The sequence below is a fragment of the Pungitius pungitius genome, unplaced genomic scaffold (assembly GCF_949316345.1).
Source record: "Pungitius pungitius unplaced genomic scaffold, fPunPun2.1 scaffold_28, whole genome shotgun sequence".
Classification (NCBI taxonomy): Eukaryota; Metazoa; Chordata; class Actinopteri; order Perciformes; family Gasterosteidae; genus Pungitius; species Pungitius pungitius.
In genome coordinates this window covers 334,102-350,351 of record NW_026909895.1, presented here as the reverse complement: position 1 = coordinate 350,351, position 16,250 = coordinate 334,102, and the positions used below count along the sequence as shown (strand labels likewise).

The 16,250-nt window shown below is 44.7% G+C and overlaps 34 non-coding genes across 34 annotated transcripts; all 34 read right to left on the bottom strand.

Annotated features, from left to right (window-relative positions):
* Positions 1 to 155: 155 nt before the first annotated feature.
* LOC134122015 (5S ribosomal RNA) lies at positions 156 to 274 on the bottom strand. Its single transcript, XR_009953556.1, has one exon. It is a non-coding gene; the product is annotated as a 5S ribosomal RNA (ribosomal RNA).
* Positions 275 to 670: 396 nt separating this feature from the next.
* Positions 671 to 789, bottom strand: LOC134121569 (5S ribosomal RNA). The gene has a single exon (XR_009953110.1). It is a non-coding gene; the product is annotated as a 5S ribosomal RNA (ribosomal RNA).
* Positions 790 to 1,128: 339 nt separating this feature from the next.
* On the bottom strand, positions 1,129 to 1,247 carry LOC134122356 (5S ribosomal RNA). The gene has a single exon (XR_009953896.1). It is a non-coding gene; the product is annotated as a 5S ribosomal RNA (ribosomal RNA).
* A 344-nt stretch (positions 1,248 to 1,591) lies between these two features.
* On the bottom strand, positions 1,592 to 1,710 carry LOC134122691 (5S ribosomal RNA). Its single transcript, XR_009954211.1, has one exon. It is a non-coding gene; the product is annotated as a 5S ribosomal RNA (ribosomal RNA).
* A 339-nt stretch (positions 1,711 to 2,049) lies between these two features.
* On the bottom strand, positions 2,050 to 2,168 carry LOC134122690 (5S ribosomal RNA). Its single transcript, XR_009954210.1, has one exon. It is a non-coding gene; the product is annotated as a 5S ribosomal RNA (ribosomal RNA).
* A 344-nt stretch (positions 2,169 to 2,512) lies between these two features.
* Positions 2,513 to 2,631, bottom strand: LOC134122688 (5S ribosomal RNA). Its single transcript, XR_009954208.1, has one exon. It is a non-coding gene; the product is annotated as a 5S ribosomal RNA (ribosomal RNA).
* A 339-nt stretch (positions 2,632 to 2,970) lies between these two features.
* Positions 2,971 to 3,089, bottom strand: LOC134122687 (5S ribosomal RNA). Its single transcript, XR_009954207.1, has one exon. It is a non-coding gene; the product is annotated as a 5S ribosomal RNA (ribosomal RNA).
* A 344-nt stretch (positions 3,090 to 3,433) lies between these two features.
* On the bottom strand, positions 3,434 to 3,552 carry LOC134122686 (5S ribosomal RNA). Its single transcript, XR_009954206.1, has one exon. It is a non-coding gene; the product is annotated as a 5S ribosomal RNA (ribosomal RNA).
* A 339-nt stretch (positions 3,553 to 3,891) lies between these two features.
* On the bottom strand, positions 3,892 to 4,010 carry LOC134122685 (5S ribosomal RNA). The gene has a single exon (XR_009954205.1). It is a non-coding gene; the product is annotated as a 5S ribosomal RNA (ribosomal RNA).
* Positions 4,011 to 4,406: 396 nt separating this feature from the next.
* LOC134122014 (5S ribosomal RNA) lies at positions 4,407 to 4,525 on the bottom strand. The gene has a single exon (XR_009953555.1). It is a non-coding gene; the product is annotated as a 5S ribosomal RNA (ribosomal RNA).
* A 394-nt stretch (positions 4,526 to 4,919) lies between these two features.
* On the bottom strand, positions 4,920 to 5,038 carry LOC134122684 (5S ribosomal RNA). The gene has a single exon (XR_009954204.1). It is a non-coding gene; the product is annotated as a 5S ribosomal RNA (ribosomal RNA).
* A 398-nt stretch (positions 5,039 to 5,436) lies between these two features.
* On the bottom strand, positions 5,437 to 5,555 carry LOC134122175 (5S ribosomal RNA). The gene has a single exon (XR_009953716.1). It is a non-coding gene; the product is annotated as a 5S ribosomal RNA (ribosomal RNA).
* A 344-nt stretch (positions 5,556 to 5,899) lies between these two features.
* LOC134122683 (5S ribosomal RNA) lies at positions 5,900 to 6,018 on the bottom strand. The gene has a single exon (XR_009954203.1). It is a non-coding gene; the product is annotated as a 5S ribosomal RNA (ribosomal RNA).
* A 339-nt stretch (positions 6,019 to 6,357) lies between these two features.
* Positions 6,358 to 6,476, bottom strand: LOC134122682 (5S ribosomal RNA). Its single transcript, XR_009954202.1, has one exon. It is a non-coding gene; the product is annotated as a 5S ribosomal RNA (ribosomal RNA).
* A 344-nt stretch (positions 6,477 to 6,820) lies between these two features.
* Positions 6,821 to 6,939, bottom strand: LOC134122681 (5S ribosomal RNA). Its single transcript, XR_009954201.1, has one exon. It is a non-coding gene; the product is annotated as a 5S ribosomal RNA (ribosomal RNA).
* Positions 6,940 to 7,278: 339 nt separating this feature from the next.
* Positions 7,279 to 7,397, bottom strand: LOC134121694 (5S ribosomal RNA). The gene has a single exon (XR_009953235.1). It is a non-coding gene; the product is annotated as a 5S ribosomal RNA (ribosomal RNA).
* Positions 7,398 to 7,741: 344 nt separating this feature from the next.
* On the bottom strand, positions 7,742 to 7,860 carry LOC134122680 (5S ribosomal RNA). Its single transcript, XR_009954200.1, has one exon. It is a non-coding gene; the product is annotated as a 5S ribosomal RNA (ribosomal RNA).
* A 339-nt stretch (positions 7,861 to 8,199) lies between these two features.
* On the bottom strand, positions 8,200 to 8,318 carry LOC134122679 (5S ribosomal RNA). Its single transcript, XR_009954199.1, has one exon. It is a non-coding gene; the product is annotated as a 5S ribosomal RNA (ribosomal RNA).
* A 345-nt stretch (positions 8,319 to 8,663) lies between these two features.
* On the bottom strand, positions 8,664 to 8,782 carry LOC134121475 (5S ribosomal RNA). The gene has a single exon (XR_009953016.1). It is a non-coding gene; the product is annotated as a 5S ribosomal RNA (ribosomal RNA).
* A 339-nt stretch (positions 8,783 to 9,121) lies between these two features.
* LOC134122174 (5S ribosomal RNA) lies at positions 9,122 to 9,240 on the bottom strand. The gene has a single exon (XR_009953715.1). It is a non-coding gene; the product is annotated as a 5S ribosomal RNA (ribosomal RNA).
* A 344-nt stretch (positions 9,241 to 9,584) lies between these two features.
* LOC134122676 (5S ribosomal RNA) lies at positions 9,585 to 9,703 on the bottom strand. The gene has a single exon (XR_009954197.1). It is a non-coding gene; the product is annotated as a 5S ribosomal RNA (ribosomal RNA).
* Positions 9,704 to 10,042: 339 nt separating this feature from the next.
* LOC134122675 (5S ribosomal RNA) lies at positions 10,043 to 10,161 on the bottom strand. The gene has a single exon (XR_009954196.1). It is a non-coding gene; the product is annotated as a 5S ribosomal RNA (ribosomal RNA).
* Positions 10,162 to 10,559: 398 nt separating this feature from the next.
* LOC134122012 (5S ribosomal RNA) lies at positions 10,560 to 10,678 on the bottom strand. Its single transcript, XR_009953553.1, has one exon. It is a non-coding gene; the product is annotated as a 5S ribosomal RNA (ribosomal RNA).
* Positions 10,679 to 11,470: 792 nt separating this feature from the next.
* On the bottom strand, positions 11,471 to 11,589 carry LOC134122674 (5S ribosomal RNA). Its single transcript, XR_009954195.1, has one exon. It is a non-coding gene; the product is annotated as a 5S ribosomal RNA (ribosomal RNA).
* A 339-nt stretch (positions 11,590 to 11,928) lies between these two features.
* LOC134122673 (5S ribosomal RNA) lies at positions 11,929 to 12,047 on the bottom strand. The gene has a single exon (XR_009954194.1). It is a non-coding gene; the product is annotated as a 5S ribosomal RNA (ribosomal RNA).
* Positions 12,048 to 12,386: 339 nt separating this feature from the next.
* On the bottom strand, positions 12,387 to 12,505 carry LOC134122672 (5S ribosomal RNA). The gene has a single exon (XR_009954193.1). It is a non-coding gene; the product is annotated as a 5S ribosomal RNA (ribosomal RNA).
* A 344-nt stretch (positions 12,506 to 12,849) lies between these two features.
* On the bottom strand, positions 12,850 to 12,968 carry LOC134122671 (5S ribosomal RNA). Its single transcript, XR_009954192.1, has one exon. It is a non-coding gene; the product is annotated as a 5S ribosomal RNA (ribosomal RNA).
* A 339-nt stretch (positions 12,969 to 13,307) lies between these two features.
* Positions 13,308 to 13,426, bottom strand: LOC134121693 (5S ribosomal RNA). The gene has a single exon (XR_009953234.1). It is a non-coding gene; the product is annotated as a 5S ribosomal RNA (ribosomal RNA).
* A 344-nt stretch (positions 13,427 to 13,770) lies between these two features.
* LOC134122670 (5S ribosomal RNA) lies at positions 13,771 to 13,889 on the bottom strand. The gene has a single exon (XR_009954191.1). It is a non-coding gene; the product is annotated as a 5S ribosomal RNA (ribosomal RNA).
* Positions 13,890 to 14,228: 339 nt separating this feature from the next.
* On the bottom strand, positions 14,229 to 14,347 carry LOC134122669 (5S ribosomal RNA). Its single transcript, XR_009954190.1, has one exon. It is a non-coding gene; the product is annotated as a 5S ribosomal RNA (ribosomal RNA).
* Positions 14,348 to 14,692: 345 nt separating this feature from the next.
* Positions 14,693 to 14,811, bottom strand: LOC134121474 (5S ribosomal RNA). Its single transcript, XR_009953015.1, has one exon. It is a non-coding gene; the product is annotated as a 5S ribosomal RNA (ribosomal RNA).
* Positions 14,812 to 15,150: 339 nt separating this feature from the next.
* On the bottom strand, positions 15,151 to 15,269 carry LOC134122173 (5S ribosomal RNA). Its single transcript, XR_009953714.1, has one exon. It is a non-coding gene; the product is annotated as a 5S ribosomal RNA (ribosomal RNA).
* A 344-nt stretch (positions 15,270 to 15,613) lies between these two features.
* Positions 15,614 to 15,732, bottom strand: LOC134122668 (5S ribosomal RNA). Its single transcript, XR_009954189.1, has one exon. It is a non-coding gene; the product is annotated as a 5S ribosomal RNA (ribosomal RNA).
* A 339-nt stretch (positions 15,733 to 16,071) lies between these two features.
* On the bottom strand, positions 16,072 to 16,190 carry LOC134122667 (5S ribosomal RNA). Its single transcript, XR_009954188.1, has one exon. It is a non-coding gene; the product is annotated as a 5S ribosomal RNA (ribosomal RNA).
* Positions 16,191 to 16,250: the final 60 nt, after the last annotated feature.

Sequence of the window (16,250 nt, the reverse complement as noted above, 5' to 3'; positions counted from 1 at the left end):
ACGGAATCATTTTGGATAATATTGTCTAATTGCCTTTCATATCCAACGTTAAAACAACACTAAACATGCATCTCTTCAACAATGTGATATACTTTTTGTAATTTGTAGGTGTACAATCTGCGGCGCTCGGCGGCTTTCGGTGAGAGAAGTGAAAAAGCTTACGGCACCTGGGATTCCCAGGCGGTCTTCCATCCAGGTACTAACCAGGCCCCGCTCTGCTTAGCTTCCGAGATCAGACGAGATCGGGCGGAACCAGAGAGGTATGGCTGTAAGCTGCTTTTTATCTTTTTCCTAATCCTTTAAAACGTGTCAAAGATAATCAGAAGTTTCTTTTTCTAAAATTGAAGCAGTTCTTAGCATTGGCAAGAGAGGTTCCTAAAACCTGAAGGGAACTTTACTTTTCTTCACTGGTAAATCTAACATGTTTGGTTAGCACCTGTATTTCAACGGCTAAATTACAAACAATAGTATGCCAATCGTAAAATGTTGATCAACACTAATTTAGCAATCATGAAACGGAATCATTTTGGATAATATTGTCTAATTTCCTTTCATATCCAACGTTAAAACAACACTAAACATGCATCTCTTCAACAATGTGATATACTTTTTGTAATTTGTAGGTGTACAATCTGCGGCGCTCGGCGGCTTTCGGTGAGAGAAGTGAAAAAGCTTACGGCACCTGGGATTCCCAGGCGGTCTTCCATCCAGGTACTAACCAGGCCCTGCTCTGCTTAGCATCCGAGATCAGACGAGATCGGGCGGAACCAGAGAGGTATGGCCGTAAGCTGCTTTTTATCTTTTTCCTAATCCTTTATAATGCGTCAAAAAATTATGTCACGCCTGCCGTTGGCATCTTTGTGTGGGTTAAATAAGGGTATGCAAAGAAGGCTGTGACATCCTATGGCGAAAATTGGATGGACTAGAGAAGACCCGCCCAGGAGTCCCAGCCAATCGGTGAATGGCCATTGCAGTCCCCGCCACCTCAAATGGCCTGACGATGGTATGGACGTAAGCCACCTTTCATCTTCTTCCTATTGCATCTCTTCTACAATGTGAATTTTTTTTTACAATTGTGTAGGTGTACAATCTACGGCGCTGGGCGGCTTTCAGAGAGAGAAGTGAAAAAGCTTACGGCACCTGGGATTCCCAGGCGGTCTTCCATCCAGGTACTAACCAGGCCCTGCTCTGCTTAGCTTCCGAGATCAGACGAGATTGGGCGGAACCAGAGAGGTATGGACGTAAGCTGCTTTTCATCTTTTTCCTAATCCTTTAAAACGTGTCAAAGATAATCAGAAGTTTCTTTTTCTAAAATTGAAGCAGTTCTTAGCATTGGCAAGAGAGGTTCCTAAAGCCTGAAGGTAACTTTACTTTTCTTCACTGGCAATTCTAACATGTTGGGTTAGCACCTGTATTTCAACGGCTAAATTACAAACAACAGTATGCCAATGGTAAATGTTGACCAACACTAATTTAGCAATCATGAAACGGAATCATTTTGGATAATATTGTCTAATTTCCTTTCATATCCAACGTTAAAACAGGTGTACAATCTGCGGCGCTCGGCGGCTTTCGGAGAGAGAAGTGAAAAAGCTTACGGCACCTGGGATTCCCAGGCGGTCTTCCATCCAGGTACTAACCAGGCCCTGCTCTGCTTAGCTTCCGAGATCAGACGAGATCGGGCGGAACCAGAGAGGTATGGCCGTAAGCTGCTTTTTATCTTTTTCCTAATCCTTTATAATGCGTCAATGAATTATGACACGCCTGCCGTTGGCATCTTTGTGTGGGTTAAATAAGGGTATGCAAAGAAGGCTGTGACATCCCATGCCGAAAATTGGATGGACTAGAGAACACCCGCCCAGGAGTCCCAGCCAATCGGTGAATGGCCATTGCAGTCCCCGCCACCTCAAATGGCCTGACGATGGTATGGACGTAAGCCACCTTTCATCTTCTTCCTATTGCATCTCTTCTACAATGTGAATTTTTTTTTACAATTGTGTAGGTGTACAATCTACGGCGCTGGGCGGCTTTCAGAGAGAGAAGTTAAAAAGCTTACGGCACCTGGGATTCCCAGGCGGTCTTCCATCCAGGTACTAACCAGGCCCTGCTCTGCTTAGCTTCCGAGATCAGACGAGATCGGGCGGAACCAGAGAGGTATGGCCGTAAGCTGCTTTTCATCTTTTTCCTAATCCTTTAAAACGTGTCAAAGATAATCAGAAGTTTCTTTTTCTAAAATTGAAGCAGTTCTTAGCATTGGCAAGAGAGGTTCCTAAAGCCTGAAGGTAACTTTACTTTTCTTCACTGGCAATTCTAACATGTTGGGTTAGCACCTGTATTTCAACGGCTAAATTACAAACAACAGTATGCCAATGGTAAATGTTGACCAACACTAATTTAGCAATCATGAAACGGAATCATTTTGGATAATATTGTCTAATTTCCTTTCATATCCAACGTTAAAACAGGTGTACAATCTGCGGCGCTCGGCGGCTTTCGGAGAGAGAAGTGAAAAAGCTTACGGCACCTGGGATTCCCAGGCGGTCTTCCATCCAGGTACTAACCAGGCCCTGCTCTGCTTAGCTTCCGAGATCAGACGAGATCGGGCGGAACCAGAGAGGTATGGCCGTAAGCTGCTTTTTATCTTTTTCCTAATCCTTTATAATGCGTCAATGAATTATGACACGCCTGCCGTTGGCATCTTTGTGTGGGTTAAATAAGGGTATGCAAAGAAGGCTGTGACATCCCATGCCGAAAATTGGATGGACTAGAGAAGACCCGCCCAGGAGTCCCAGCCAATCGGTGAATGGCCATTGCAGTCCCCGCCACCTCAAATGGCCTGACGATGGTATGGACGTAAGCCACCTTTCATCTTCTTCCTATTGCATCTCTTCTACAATGTGAATTTTTTTTTACAATTGTGTAGGTGTACAATCTACGGCGCTGGGCGGCTTTCAGAGAGAGAAGTTAAAAAGCTTACGGCACCTGGGATTCCCAGGCGGTCTTCCATCCAGGTACTAACCAGGCCCTGCTCTGCTTAGCTTCCGAGATCAGACGAGATCGGGCGGAACCAGAGAGGTATGGCCGTAAGCTGCTTTTCATCTTTTTCCTAATCCTTTAAAACGTGTCAAAGATAATCAGAAGTTTCTTTTTCTAAAATTGAAGCAGTTCTTAGCATTGGCAAGAGAGGTTCCTAAAGCCTGAAGGTAACTTTACTTTTCTTCACTGGCAATTCTAACATGTTGGGTTAGCACCTGTATTTCAACGGCTAAATTACAAACAACAGTATGCCAATGGTAAATGTTGACCAACACTAATTTAGCAATCATGAAACGGAATCATTTTGGATAATATTGTCTAATTTCCTTTCATATCCAACGTTAAAACAGGTGTACAATCTGCGGCGCTCGGCGGCTTTCGGAGAGAGAAGTGAAAAAGCTTACGGCACCTGGGATTCCCAGGCGGTCTTCCATCCAGGTACTAACCAGGCCCTGCTCTGCTTAGCTTCCGAGATCAGACGAGATCGGGCGGAACCAGAGAGGTATGGCCGTAAGCTGCTTTTTATCTTTTTCCTAATCCTTTATAATGCGTCAATGAATTATGACACGCCTGCCGTTGGCATCTTTGTGTGGGTTAAATAAGGGTATGCAAAGAAGGCTGTGACATCCCATGCCGAAAATTGGATGGACTAGAGAAGACCCGCCCAGGAGTCCCAGCCAATCGGTGAATGGCCATTGCAGTCCCCGCCACCTCAAATGGCCTGACGATGGTATGGACGTAAGCCACCTTTCATCTTCTTCCTATTGCATCTCTTCTACAATGTGAATTTTTTTTTACAATTGTGTAGGTGTACAATCTACGGCGCTGGGCGGCTTTCAGAGAGAGAAGTTAAAAAGCTTACGGCACCTGGGATTCCCAGGCGGTCTTCCATCCAGGTACTAACCAGGCCCTGCTCTGCTTAGCTTCCGAGATCAGACGAGATCGGGCGGAACCAGAGAGGTATGGCCGTAAGCTGCTTTTCATCTTTTTCCTAATCCTTTAAAACGTGTCAAAGATAATCAGAAGTTTCTTTTTCTAAAATTGAAGCAGTTCTTAGCATTGGCAAGAGAGGTTTCTAAAACCTGAAGGTAACTTTACTTTTCTTCACTGGCAATTCTAACATGTTGGGTTAGCACCTGTATTTCAACGGCTAAATTACAAACAAAAGTATGCCAATTGTTAAATGTTGATCAACACTAATTTAGCAACCATGAAACGGAATCATTTTGGATAATATTGTCTAATTGCCTTTCATATCCAACGTTAAAACAACACTAAACATGCATCTCTTCAACAATGTGATATACTTTTTGTAATTTGTAGGTGTACAATCTGCGGCGCTCGGCGGCTTTCGGTGAGAGAAGTGAAAAAGCTTACGGCACCTGGGATTCCCAGGCGGTCTTCCATCCAGGTACTAACCAGGCCCCGCTCTGCTTAGCTTCCGAGATCAGACGAGATCGGGCGGAACCAGAGAGGTATGGCTGTAAGCTGCTTTTTATCTTTTTCCTAATCCTTTAAAACGTGTCAAAGATAATCAGAAGTTTCTTTTTCTAAAATTGAAGCAGTTCTTAGCATTGGCAAGAGAGGTTCCTAAAACCTGAAGGTAACTTTACTTTTCTTTACTGGTAAATCTAACATGTTTGGTTAGCACCTGTATTTCAACGGCTAAATTACAAACAATAGTATGCCAATCGTAAAATGTTGATCAACACCAATTTAGCAATCATGAAACGGAATCATTTTGGATAATATTGTCTAATTTCCTTTCATATCCAACGTTAAAACAACACTAAACATGCATCTCTTCAACAATGTGATATACTTTTTGTAATTTGTAGGTGTACAATCTGCGGCGCTCTGCAGCTTTCAGAGAGAAGTGAAAAAGCTTACGGCACCTGGGATTCCCAGGCGGTCTTCCATCCAGGTACTAACCAGGCCCTGCTCTGCTTAGCTTCCGAGATCAGACGAGATCGGGCGGAACCAGAGAGGTATGGCCGTAAGCTGCTTTTTATCTTTTTCCTAATCCTTTATAATGCGTCAAAGATAATCAGAAGAGTTTCTTTTTCTAAAATTGAAGCAGTTCTTAGGATTGGCAAGAGAGGTTTCTAAAGCCTGAAGGTAACTTTACTTTTCTTCACTGGCAATTCTAACATGTTGGGTTAGCACCTGTATTTCAACGGCTAAATTACAAACAAAAGTATGCCAATTGTTAAATGTTGATCAACACTAATTTAGCAACCATGAAACGGAATCATTTTGGATAATATTGTCTAATTGCCTTTCATATCCAACGTTAAAACAACACTAAACATGCATCTCTTCAACAATGTGATATACTTTTTGTAATTTGTAGGTGTACAATCTGCGGCGCTCGGCGGCTTTCGGTGAGAGAAGTGAAAAAGCTTACGGCACCTGGGATTCCCAGGCGGTCTTCCATCCAGGTACTAACCAGGCCCTGCTCTGCTTAGCTTCCGAGAACAGACGAGATCGGGCGGAACCAGAGAGGTATGGACGTAAGCTGCTTTTCATCTTTTTCCTAATCCTTTAAAACGTGTCAAAGATAATCAGAAGTTTCTTTTTCTAAAATTGAAGCAGTTCTTAGCATTGGCAAGAGAGGTTCCTAAAGCCTGAAGGTAACTTTACTTTTCTTCACTGGCAATTCTAACATGTTGGGTTAGCACCTGTATTTCAACGGCTAAATTACAAACAACAGTATGCCAATCGTAAATGTTGACCAACACTAATTTAGCAATCATGAAACGGAATCATTTTGGATAATATTGTCTAATTTCCTTTCATATCCAACGTTAAAACAGGTGTACAATCTGCGGCGCTCGGCGGCTTTCGGAGAGAGAAGTGAAAAAGCTTACGGCACCTGGGATTCCCAGGCGGTCTTCCATCCAGGTACTAACCAGGCCCTGCTCTGCTTAGCTTCCGAGATCAGACGAGATCGGGCGGAACCAGAGAGGTATGGCCGTAAGCTGCTTTTTATCTTTTTCCTAATCCTTTATAATGCGTCAATGAATTATGACACGCCTGCCGTTGGCATCTTTGTGTGGGTTAAATAAGGGTATGCAAAGAAGGCTGTGACATCCCATGCCGAAAATTGGATGGACTAGAGAACACCCGCCCAGGAGTCCCAGCCAATCGGTGAATGGCCATTGCAGTCCCCGCCACCTCAAATGGCCTGACGATGGTATGGACGTAAGCCACCTTTCATCTTCTTCCTATTGCATCTCTTCTACAATGTGAATTTTTTTTTACAATTGTGTAGGTGTACAATCTACGGCGCTGGGCGGCTTTCAGAGAGAGAAGTTAAAAAGCTTACGGCACCTGGGATTCCCAGGCGGTCTTCCATCCAGGTACTAACCAGGCCCTGCTCTGCTTAGCTTCCGAGATCAGACGAGATCGGGCGGAACCAGAGAGGTATGGCCGTAAGCTGCTTTTCATCTTTTTCCTAATCCTTTAAAACGTGTCAAAGATAATCAGAAGTTTCTTTTTCTAAAATTGAAGCAGTTCTTAGCATTGGCAAGAGAGGTTCCTAAAGCCTGAAGGTAACTTTACTTTTCTTCACTGGCAATTCTAACATGTTGGGTTAGCACCTGTATTTCAACGGCTAAATTACAAACAACAGTATGCCAATCGTAAATGTTGACCAACACTAATTTAGCAATCATGAAACGGAATCATTTTGGATAATATTGTCTAATTTCCTTTCATATCCAACGTTAAAACAGGTGTACAATCTGCGGCGCTCGGCGGCTTTCGGAGAGAGAAGTGAAAAAGCTTACGGCACCTGGGATTCCCAGGCGGTCTTCCATCCAGGTACTAACCAGGCCCTGCTCTGCTTAGCTTCCGAGATCAGACGAGATCGGGCGGAACCAGAGAGGTATGGCCGTAAGCTGCTTTTTATCTTTTTCCTAATCCTTTATAATGCGTCAATGAATTATGACACGCCTGCCGTTGGCATCTTTGTGTGGGTTAAATAAGGGTATGCAAAGAAGGCTGTGACATCCCATGCCGAAAATTGGATGGACTAGAGAAGACCCGCCCAGGAGTCCCAGCAAATCGGTGAATGGCCATTGCAGTCCCCGCCACCTCAAATGGCCTGACGATGGTATGGACGTAAGCCACCTTTCATCTTCTTCCTATTGCATCTCTTCTACAATGTGAATTTTTTTTTACAATTGTGTAGGTGTACAATCTACGGCGCTGGGCGGCTTTCAGAGAGAGAAGTGAAAAAGCTTACGGCACCTGGGATTCCCAGGCGGTCTTCCATCCAGGTACTAACCAGGCCCTGCTCTGCTTAGCTTCCGAGATCAGACGAGATCGGGCGGAACCAGAGAGGTATGGACGTAAGCTGCTTTTCATCTTTTTCCTAATCCTTTAAAACGTGTCAAAGATAATCAGAAGTTTCTTTTTCTAAAATTGAAGCAGTTCTTAGCATTGGCAAGAGAGGTTCCTAAAGCCTGAAGGTAACTTTACTTTTCTTCACTGGCAATTCTAACATGTTGGGTTAGCACCTGTATTTCAACGGCTAAATTACAAACAACAGTATGCCAATCGTAAATGTTGACCAACACTAATTTAGCAATCATGAAACGGAATCATTTTGGATAATATTGTCTAATTTCCTTTCATATCCAACGTTAAAACAGGTGTACAATCTGCGGCGCTCGGCGGCTTTCGGAGAGAGAAGTGAAAAAGCTTACGGCACCTGGGATTCCCAGGCGGTCTTCCATCCAGGTACTAACCAGGCCCTGCTCTGCTTAGCTTCCGAGATCAGACGAGATCGGGCGGAACCAGAGAGGTATGGCCGTAAGCTGCTTTTTATCTTTTTCCTAATCCTTTATAATGCGTCAATGAATTATGACACGCCTGCCGTTGGCATCTTTGTGTGGGTTAAATAAGGGTATGCAAAGAAGGCTGTGACATCCCATGCCGAAAATTGGATGGACTAGAGAAGACCCGCCCAGGAGTCCCAGCCAATCGGTGAATGGCCATTGCAGTCCCCGCCACCTCAAATGGCCTGACGATGGTATGGACGTAAGCCACCTTTCATCTTCTTCCTATTGCATCTCTTCTACAATGTGAATTTTTTTTTACAATTGTGTAGGTGTACAATCTACGGCGCTGGGCGGCTTTCAGAGAGAGAAGTTAAAAAGCTTACGGCACCTGGGATTCCCAGGCGGTCTTCCATCCAGGTACTAACCAGGCCCTGCTCTGCTTAGCTTCCGAGATCAGACGAGATCGGGCGGAACCAGAGAGGTATGGCCGTAAGCTGCTTTTCATCTTTTTCCTAATCCTTTAAAACGTGTCAAAGATAATCAGAAGTTTCTTTTTCTAAAATTGAAGCAGTTCTTAGCATTGGCAAGAGAGGTTCCTAAAACCTAAAGGGAACTTTACTTTTCTTCACTGGTAAATCTAACATGTTTGGTTAGCACCTGTATTTCAACGGCTAAATTACAAACAAAAGTATGCCAATTGTTAAATGTTGATCAACACTAATTTAGCAATCATGAAACGGAATCATTTTGGATAATATTGTCTAATTTCCTTTCATATCCAACGTTAAAACAGGTGTACAATCTGCGGCGCTCGGCGGCTTTCGGAGAGAGAAGTGAAAAAGCTTACGGCACCTGAGATTCCCAGGCGGTCTTCCATCCAGGTACTAACCAGGCCCTGCTCTGCTTAGCTTCCGAGATCAGACGAGATCGGGCGGAACCAGAGAGGTATGGCCGTAAGCTGCTTTTTATCTTTTTCCTAATCCTTTATAATGCGTCAATGAATTATGACACGCCTGCCGTTGGCATCTTTGTGTGGGTTAAATAAGGGTATGCAAAGAAGGCTGTGACATCCCATGCCGAAAATTGGATGGACTAGAGAAGACCCGCCCAGGGGTCCCAGCCAATCGGTGAATGGCCATTGCAGTCCCCGCCACCTCAAATGGCCTGACGATGGTACGGACGTAAGCCACCTTTCATCTTCTTCCTATTGCATCTCTTCTACAATGTGAATTTTTTTTTACAATTGTGTAGGTGTACAATTTACGGCGCTGGGCGGCTTTCAGAGAGAGAAGTGAAAAAGCTTACGGCACCTGGGATTCCCAGGCGGTCTTCCATCCAGGTACTAACCAGGCCCTGCTCTGCTTAGCTTCCGAGAACAGACGAGATCGGGCGGAACCAGAGAGGTATGGACGTAAGCTGCTTTTCATCTTTTTCCTAATCCTTTAAAACGTGTCAAAGATAATCAGAAGTTTCTTTTTCTAAAATTGAAGCAGTTCTTAGCATTGGCAAGAGAGGTTCCTAAAGCCTGAAGGTAACTTTACTTTTCTTCACTGGCAATTCTAACATGTTGGGTTAGCACCTGTATTTCAACGGCTAAATTACAAACAACAGTATGCCAATCGTAAATGTTGACCAACACTAATTTAGCAATCATGAAACGGAATCATTTTGGATAATATTGTCTAATTTCCTTTCATATCCAACGTTAAAACAGGTGTACAATCTGCGGCGCTCGGCGGCTTTCGGAGAGAGAAGTGAAAAAGCTTACGGCACCTGGGATTCCCAGGCGGTCTTCCATCCAGGTACTAACCAGGCCCTGCTCTGCTTAGCTTCCGAGATCAGACGAGATCGGGCGGAACCAGAGAGGTATGGCCGTAAGCTGCTTTTTATCTTTTTCCTAATCCTTTATAATGCGTCAATGAATTATGACACGCCTGCCGTTGGCATCTTTGTGTGGGTTAAATAAGGGTATGCAAAGAAGGCTGTGACATCCCATGCCGAAAATTGGATGGACTAGAGAAGACCCGCCCAGGAGTCCCAGCCAATCGGTGAATGGCCATTGCAGTCCCCGCCACCTCAAATGGCCTGACGATGGTATGGACGTAAGCCACCTTTCATCTTCTTCCTATTGCATCTCTTCTACAATGTGATAAACTTTTTACAATTGTGTAGGTGTACAAGCTACGGCGCTGGGCGGCTTTCAGAGAGAGAAGTGAAAAAGCTTACGGCACCTGGGATTCCCAGGCGGTCTTCCATCCAGGTACTAACCAGGCCCTGCTCTGCTTAGCTTCCGAGATCAGACGAGATCGGGCGGAACCAGAGAGGTATGGCCGTAAGCTGCTTTTTATCTTTTTCCTAATCCTTTATAATGCGTCAAAGATAATCAGAAGAGTTTCTTTTTCTAAAATTGAAGCAGTTCTTAGGATTGGCAAGAGAGGTTTCTAAAACCTGAAGGTAACTTTACTTTTCTTCACTGGCAATTCTAACATGTTGGGTTAGCACCTGTATTTCAACGGCTAAATTACAAACAAAAGTATGCCAATTGTTAAATGTTGATCAACACTAATTTAGCAACCATGAAACGGAATCATTTTGGATAATATTGTCTAATTGCCTTTCATATCCAACGTTAAAACAACACTAAACATGCATCTCTTCAACAATGTGATATACTTTTTGTAATTTGTAGGTGTACAATCTGCGGCGCTCGGCGGCTTTCGGTGAGAGAAGTGAAAAAGCTTACGGCACCTGGGATTCCCAGGCGGTCTTCCATCCAGGTACTAACCAGGCCCCGCTCTGCTTAGCTTCCGAGATCAGACGAGATCGGGCGGAACCAGAGAGGTATGGCTGTAAGCTGCTTTTTATCTTTTTCCTAATCCTTTAAAACGTGTCAAAGATAATCAGAAGTTTCTTTTTCTAAAATTGAAGCAGTTCTTAGCATTGGCAAGAGAGGTTCCTAAAACCTGAAGGTAACTTTACTTTTCTTCACTGGTAAATCTAACATGTTTGGTTAGCACCTGTATTTCAACGGCTAAATTACAAACAATAGTATGCCAATCGTAAAATGTTGATCAACACCAATTTAGCAATCATGAAACGGAATCATTTTGGATAATATTGTCTAATTTCCTTTCATATCCAACGTTAAAACAACACTAAACATGCATCTCTTCAACAATGTGATATACTTTTTGTAATTTGTAGGTGTTCCCAGGCGGTCTTCCATCCAGGTACTAACCAGGCCCTGCTCTGCTTAGCTTCCGAGATCAGACGAGATCGGGCGGAACCAGAGAGGTATGGCCGTAAGCTGCTTTTTATCTTTTTCCTAATCCTTTATAATGCGTCAATGAATTATGACACGCCTGCCGTTGGCATCTTTGTGTGGGTTAAATAAGGGTATGCAAAGAAGGCTGTGACATCCCATGCCGAAAATTGGATGGACTAGAGAAGACCCGCCCAGGAGTCCCAGCCAATCGGTGAATGGCCATTGCAGTCCCCGCCACCTCAAATGGCCTGACGATGGTATGGACGTAAGCCACCTTTCATCTTCTTCCTATTGCATCTCTTCTACAATGTGATAAACTTTTTACAATTGTGTAGGTGTACAAGCTACGGCGCTGGGCGGCTTTCAGAGAGAGAAGTGAAAAAGCTTACGGCACCTGGGATTCCCAGGCGGTCTTCCATCCAGGTACTAACCAGGCCCTGCTCTGCTTAGCTTCCGAGATCAGACGAGATCGGGCGGAACCAGAGAGGTATGGCCGTAAGCTGCTTTTTATCTTTTTCCTAATCCTTTATAATGCGTCAAAAAATTATGTCACGCCTGCCGTTGGCATCTTTGTGTGGGTTAAATAAGGGTATGCAAAGAAGGCTGTGACATCCTATGGCGAAAATTGGATGGACTAGAGAAGACCCGCCCAGGAGTCCCAGCCAATCGGTGGATGGCCATTGCAGTCCCCGCCACCTCAAATGGCCTGACGATGGTATGGACGTAAGCCACCTTTCATCTTCTTCCTATTGCATCTCTTCTACAATGTGAAATACTTTTTACAATTGTGAAGGTGTACAATCTGCGGCGGTGGGCGGCTTTCGGAGAGAGAAGTGAAAAAGCTTACGGCACCTGGGATTCCCAGGCGGTCTTCCATCCAGGTACTAACCAGGCCCTGCTCTGCTTAGCTTCCGAGATCAGACGAGATCGGGCGGAACCAGAGAGGTATGGCCGTAAGCTGCTTTTTATCTTTTTCCTAATCCTTTATAATGCGTCAATGAATTATGACACGCCAGCCGTTGGCATCTTTGTGTGGGTTAAATAAGGGTATGCAAAGAAGGCTGTGACATCCCATGCCGAAAATTGGATGGACTAGAGAACACCCGCCCAGGAGTCCCAGCCAATCGGTGAATGGCCATTGCAGTCCCCGCCACCTCAAATGGCCTGACGATGGTATGGACGTAAGCCACCTTTCATCTTCTTCCTATTGCATCTCTTCTACAATGTGAATTTTTTTTTACAATTGTGTAGGTGTACAATCTACGGCGCTGGGCGGCTTTCAGAGAGAGAAGTTAAAAAGCTTACGGCACCTGGGATTCCCAGGCGGTCTTCCATCCAGGTACTAACCAGGCCCTGCTCTGCTTAGCTTCCGAGATCAGACGAGATCGGGCGGAACCAGAGAGGTATGGCCGTAAGCTGCTTTTCATCTTTTTCCTAATCCTTTAAAACGTGTCAAAGATAATCAGAAGTTTCTTTTTCTAAAATTGAAGCAGTTCTTAGCATTGGCAAGAGAGGTTCCTAAAGCCTGAAGGTAACTTTACTTTTCTTCACTGGCAATTCTAACATGTTGGGTTAGCACCTGTATTTCAACGGCTAAATTACAAACAACAGTATGCCAATCGTAAATGTTGACCAACACTAATTTAGCAATCATGAAACGGAATCATTTTGGATAATATTGTCTAATTTCCTTTCATATCCAACGTTAAAACAGGTGTACAATCTGCGGCGCTCGGCGGCTTTCGGAGAGAGAAGTGAAAAAGCTTACGGCACCTGGGATTCCCAGGCGGTCTTCCATCCAGGTACTAACCAGGCCCTGCTCTGCTTAGCTTCCGAGATCAGACGAGATCGGGCGGAACCAGAGAGGTATGGCCGTAAGCTGCTTTTTATCTTTTTCCTAATCCTTTATAATGCGTCAATGAATTATGACACGCCTGCCGTTGGCATCTTTGTGTGGGTTAAATAAGGGTATGCAAAGAAGGCTGTGACATCCCATGCCGAAAATTGGATGGACTAGAGAAGACCCGCCCAGGAGTCCCAGCAAATCGGTGAATGGCCATTGCAGTCCCCGCCACCTCAAATGGCCTGACGATGGTATGGACGTAAGCCACCTTTCATCTTCTTCCTATTGCATCTCTTCTACAATGTGAATTTTTTTTTACAATTGTGTAGGTGTACAATCTACGGCGCTGGGCGGCTTTCAGAGAGAGAAGTGAAAAAGCTTACGGCACCTGGGATTCCCAGGCGGTCTTCCATCCAGGTACTAACCAGGCCCTGCTCTGCTTAGCTTCCGAGATCAGACGAGATCGGGCGGAACCAGAGAGGTATGGACGTAAGCTGCTTTTCATCTTTTTCCTAATCCTTTAAAACGTGTCAAAGATAATCAGAAGTTTCTTTTTCTAAAATTGAAGCAGTTCTTAGCATTGGCAAGAGAGGTTCCTAAAGCCTGAAGGTAACTTTACTTTTCTTCACTGGCAATTCTAACATGTTGGGTTAGCACCTGTATTTCAACGGCTAAATTACAAACAACAGTATGCCAATCGTAAATGTTGACCAACACTAATTTAGCAATCATGAAACGGAATCATTTTGGATAATATTGTCTAATTTCCTTTCATATCCAACGTTAAAACAGGTGTACAATCTGCGGCGCTCGGCGGCTTTCGGAGAGAGAAGTGAAAAAGCTTACGGCACCTGGGATTCCCAGGCGGTCTTCCATCCAGGTACTAACCAGGCCCTGCTCTGCTTAGCTTCCGAGATCAGACGAGATCGGGCGGAACCAGAGAGGTATGGCCGTAAGCTGCTTTTTATCTTTTTCCTAATCCTTTATAATGCGTCAATGAATTATGACACGCCTGCCGTTGGCATCTTTGTGTGGGTTAAATAAGGGTATGCAAAGAAGGCTGTGACATCCCATGCCGAAAATTGGATGGACTAGAGAAGACCCGCCCAGGAGTCCCAGCCAATCGGTGAATGGCCATTGCAGTCCCCGCCACCTCAAATGGCCTGACGATGGTATGGACGTAAGCCACCTTTCATCTTCTTCCTATTGCATCTCTTCTACAATGTGAATTTTTTTTTACAATTGTGTAGGTGTACAATCTACGGCGCTGGGCGGCTTTCAGAGAGAGAAGTTAAAAAGCTTACGGCACCTGGGATTCCCAGGCGGTCTTCCATCCAGGTACTAACCAGGCCCTGCTCTGCTTAGCTTCCGAGATCAGACGAGATCGGGCGGAACCAGAGAGGTATGGCCGTAAGCTGCTTTTCATCTTTTTCCTAATCCTTTAAAACGTGTCAAAGATAATCAGAAGTTTCTTTTTCTAAAATTGAAGCAGTTCTTAGCATTGGCAAGAGAGGTTCCTAAAACCTAAAGGGAACTTTACTTTTCTTCACTGGTAAATCTAACATGTTTGGTTAGCACCTGTATTTCAACGGCTAAATTACAAACAAAAGTATGCCAATTGTTAAATGTTGATCAACACTAATTTAGCAATCATGAAACGGAATCATTTTGGATAATATTGTCTAATTTCCTTTCATATCCAACGTTAAAACAGGTGTACAATCTGCGGCGCTCGGCGGCTTTCGGAGAGAGAAGTGAAAAAGCTTACGGCACCTGAGATTCCCAGGCGGTCTTCCATCCAGGTACTAACCAGGCCCTGCTCTGCTTAGCTTCCGAGATCAGACGAGATCGGGCGGAACCAGAGAGGTATGGCCGTAAGCTGCTTTTTATCTTTTTCCTAATCCTTTATAATGCGTCAATGAATTATGACACGCCTGCCGTTGGCATCTTTGTGTGGGTTAAATAAGGGTATGCAAAGAAGGCTGTGACATCCCATGCCGAAAATTGGATGGACTAGAGAAGACCCGCCCAGGGGTCCCAGCCAATCGGTGAATGGCCATTGCAGTCCCCGCCACCTCAAATGGCCTGACGATGGTACGGACGTAAGCCACCTTTCATCTTCTTCCTATTGCATCTCTTCTACAATGTGAATTTTTTTTTACAATTGTGTAGGTGTACAATTTACGGCGCTGGGCGGCTTTCAGAGAGAGAAGTGAAAAAGCTTACGGCACCTGGGATTCCCAGGCGGTCTTCCATCCAGGTACTAACCAGGCCCTGCTCTGCTTAGCTTCCGAGAACAGACGAGATCGGGCGGAACCAGAGAGGTATGGACGTAAGCTGCTTTTCATCTTTTTCCTAATCCTTTAAAACGTGTCAAAGATAATCAGAAGTTTCTTTTTCTAAAATTGAAGCAGTTCTTAGCATTGGCAAGAGAGGTTCCTAAAGCCTGAAGGTAACTTTACTTTTCTTCACTGGCAATTCTAACATGTTGGGTTAGCACCTGTATTTCAACGGCTAAATTACAAACAACAGTATGCCAATCGTAAATGTTGACCAACACTAATTTAGCAATCATGAAACGGAATCATTTTGGATAATATTGTCTAATTTCCTTTCATATCCAACGTTAAAACAGGTGTACAATCTGCGGCGCTCGGCGGCTTTCGGAGAGAGAAGTGAAAAAGCTTACGGCACCTGGGATTCCCAGGCGGTCTTCCATCCAGGTACTAACCAGGCCCTGCTCTGCTTAGCTTCCGAGATCAGACGAGATCGGGCGGAACCAGAGAGGTATGGCCGTAAGCTGCTTTTTATCTTTTTCCTAATCCTTTATAATGCGTCAATGAATTATGACACGCCTGCCGTTGGCATCTTTGTGTGGGTTAAATAAGGGTATGCAAAGAAGGCTGTGACATCCCATGCCGAAAATTGGATGGACTAGAGAAGACCCGCCCAGGAGTCCCAGCCAATCGGTGAATGGCCATTGCAGTCCCCGCCACCTCAAATGGCCTGACGATGGTATGGACGTAAGCCACCTTTCATCTTCTTCCTATTGCATCTCTTCTACAATGTGATAAACTTTTTACAATTGTGTAGGTGTACAAGCTACGGCGCTGGGCGGCTTTCAGAGAGAGAAGTGAAAAAGCTTACGGCACCTGGGATTCCCAGGCGGTCTTCCATCCAGGTACTAACCAGGCCCTGCTCTGCTTAGCTTCCGAGATCAGACGAGATCGGGCGGAACCAGAGAGGTATGGCCGTAAGCTGCTTTTTATCTTTTTCCTAATCCTTTATAATGCGTCAAAGATAATCAGAAGAGTTTCTT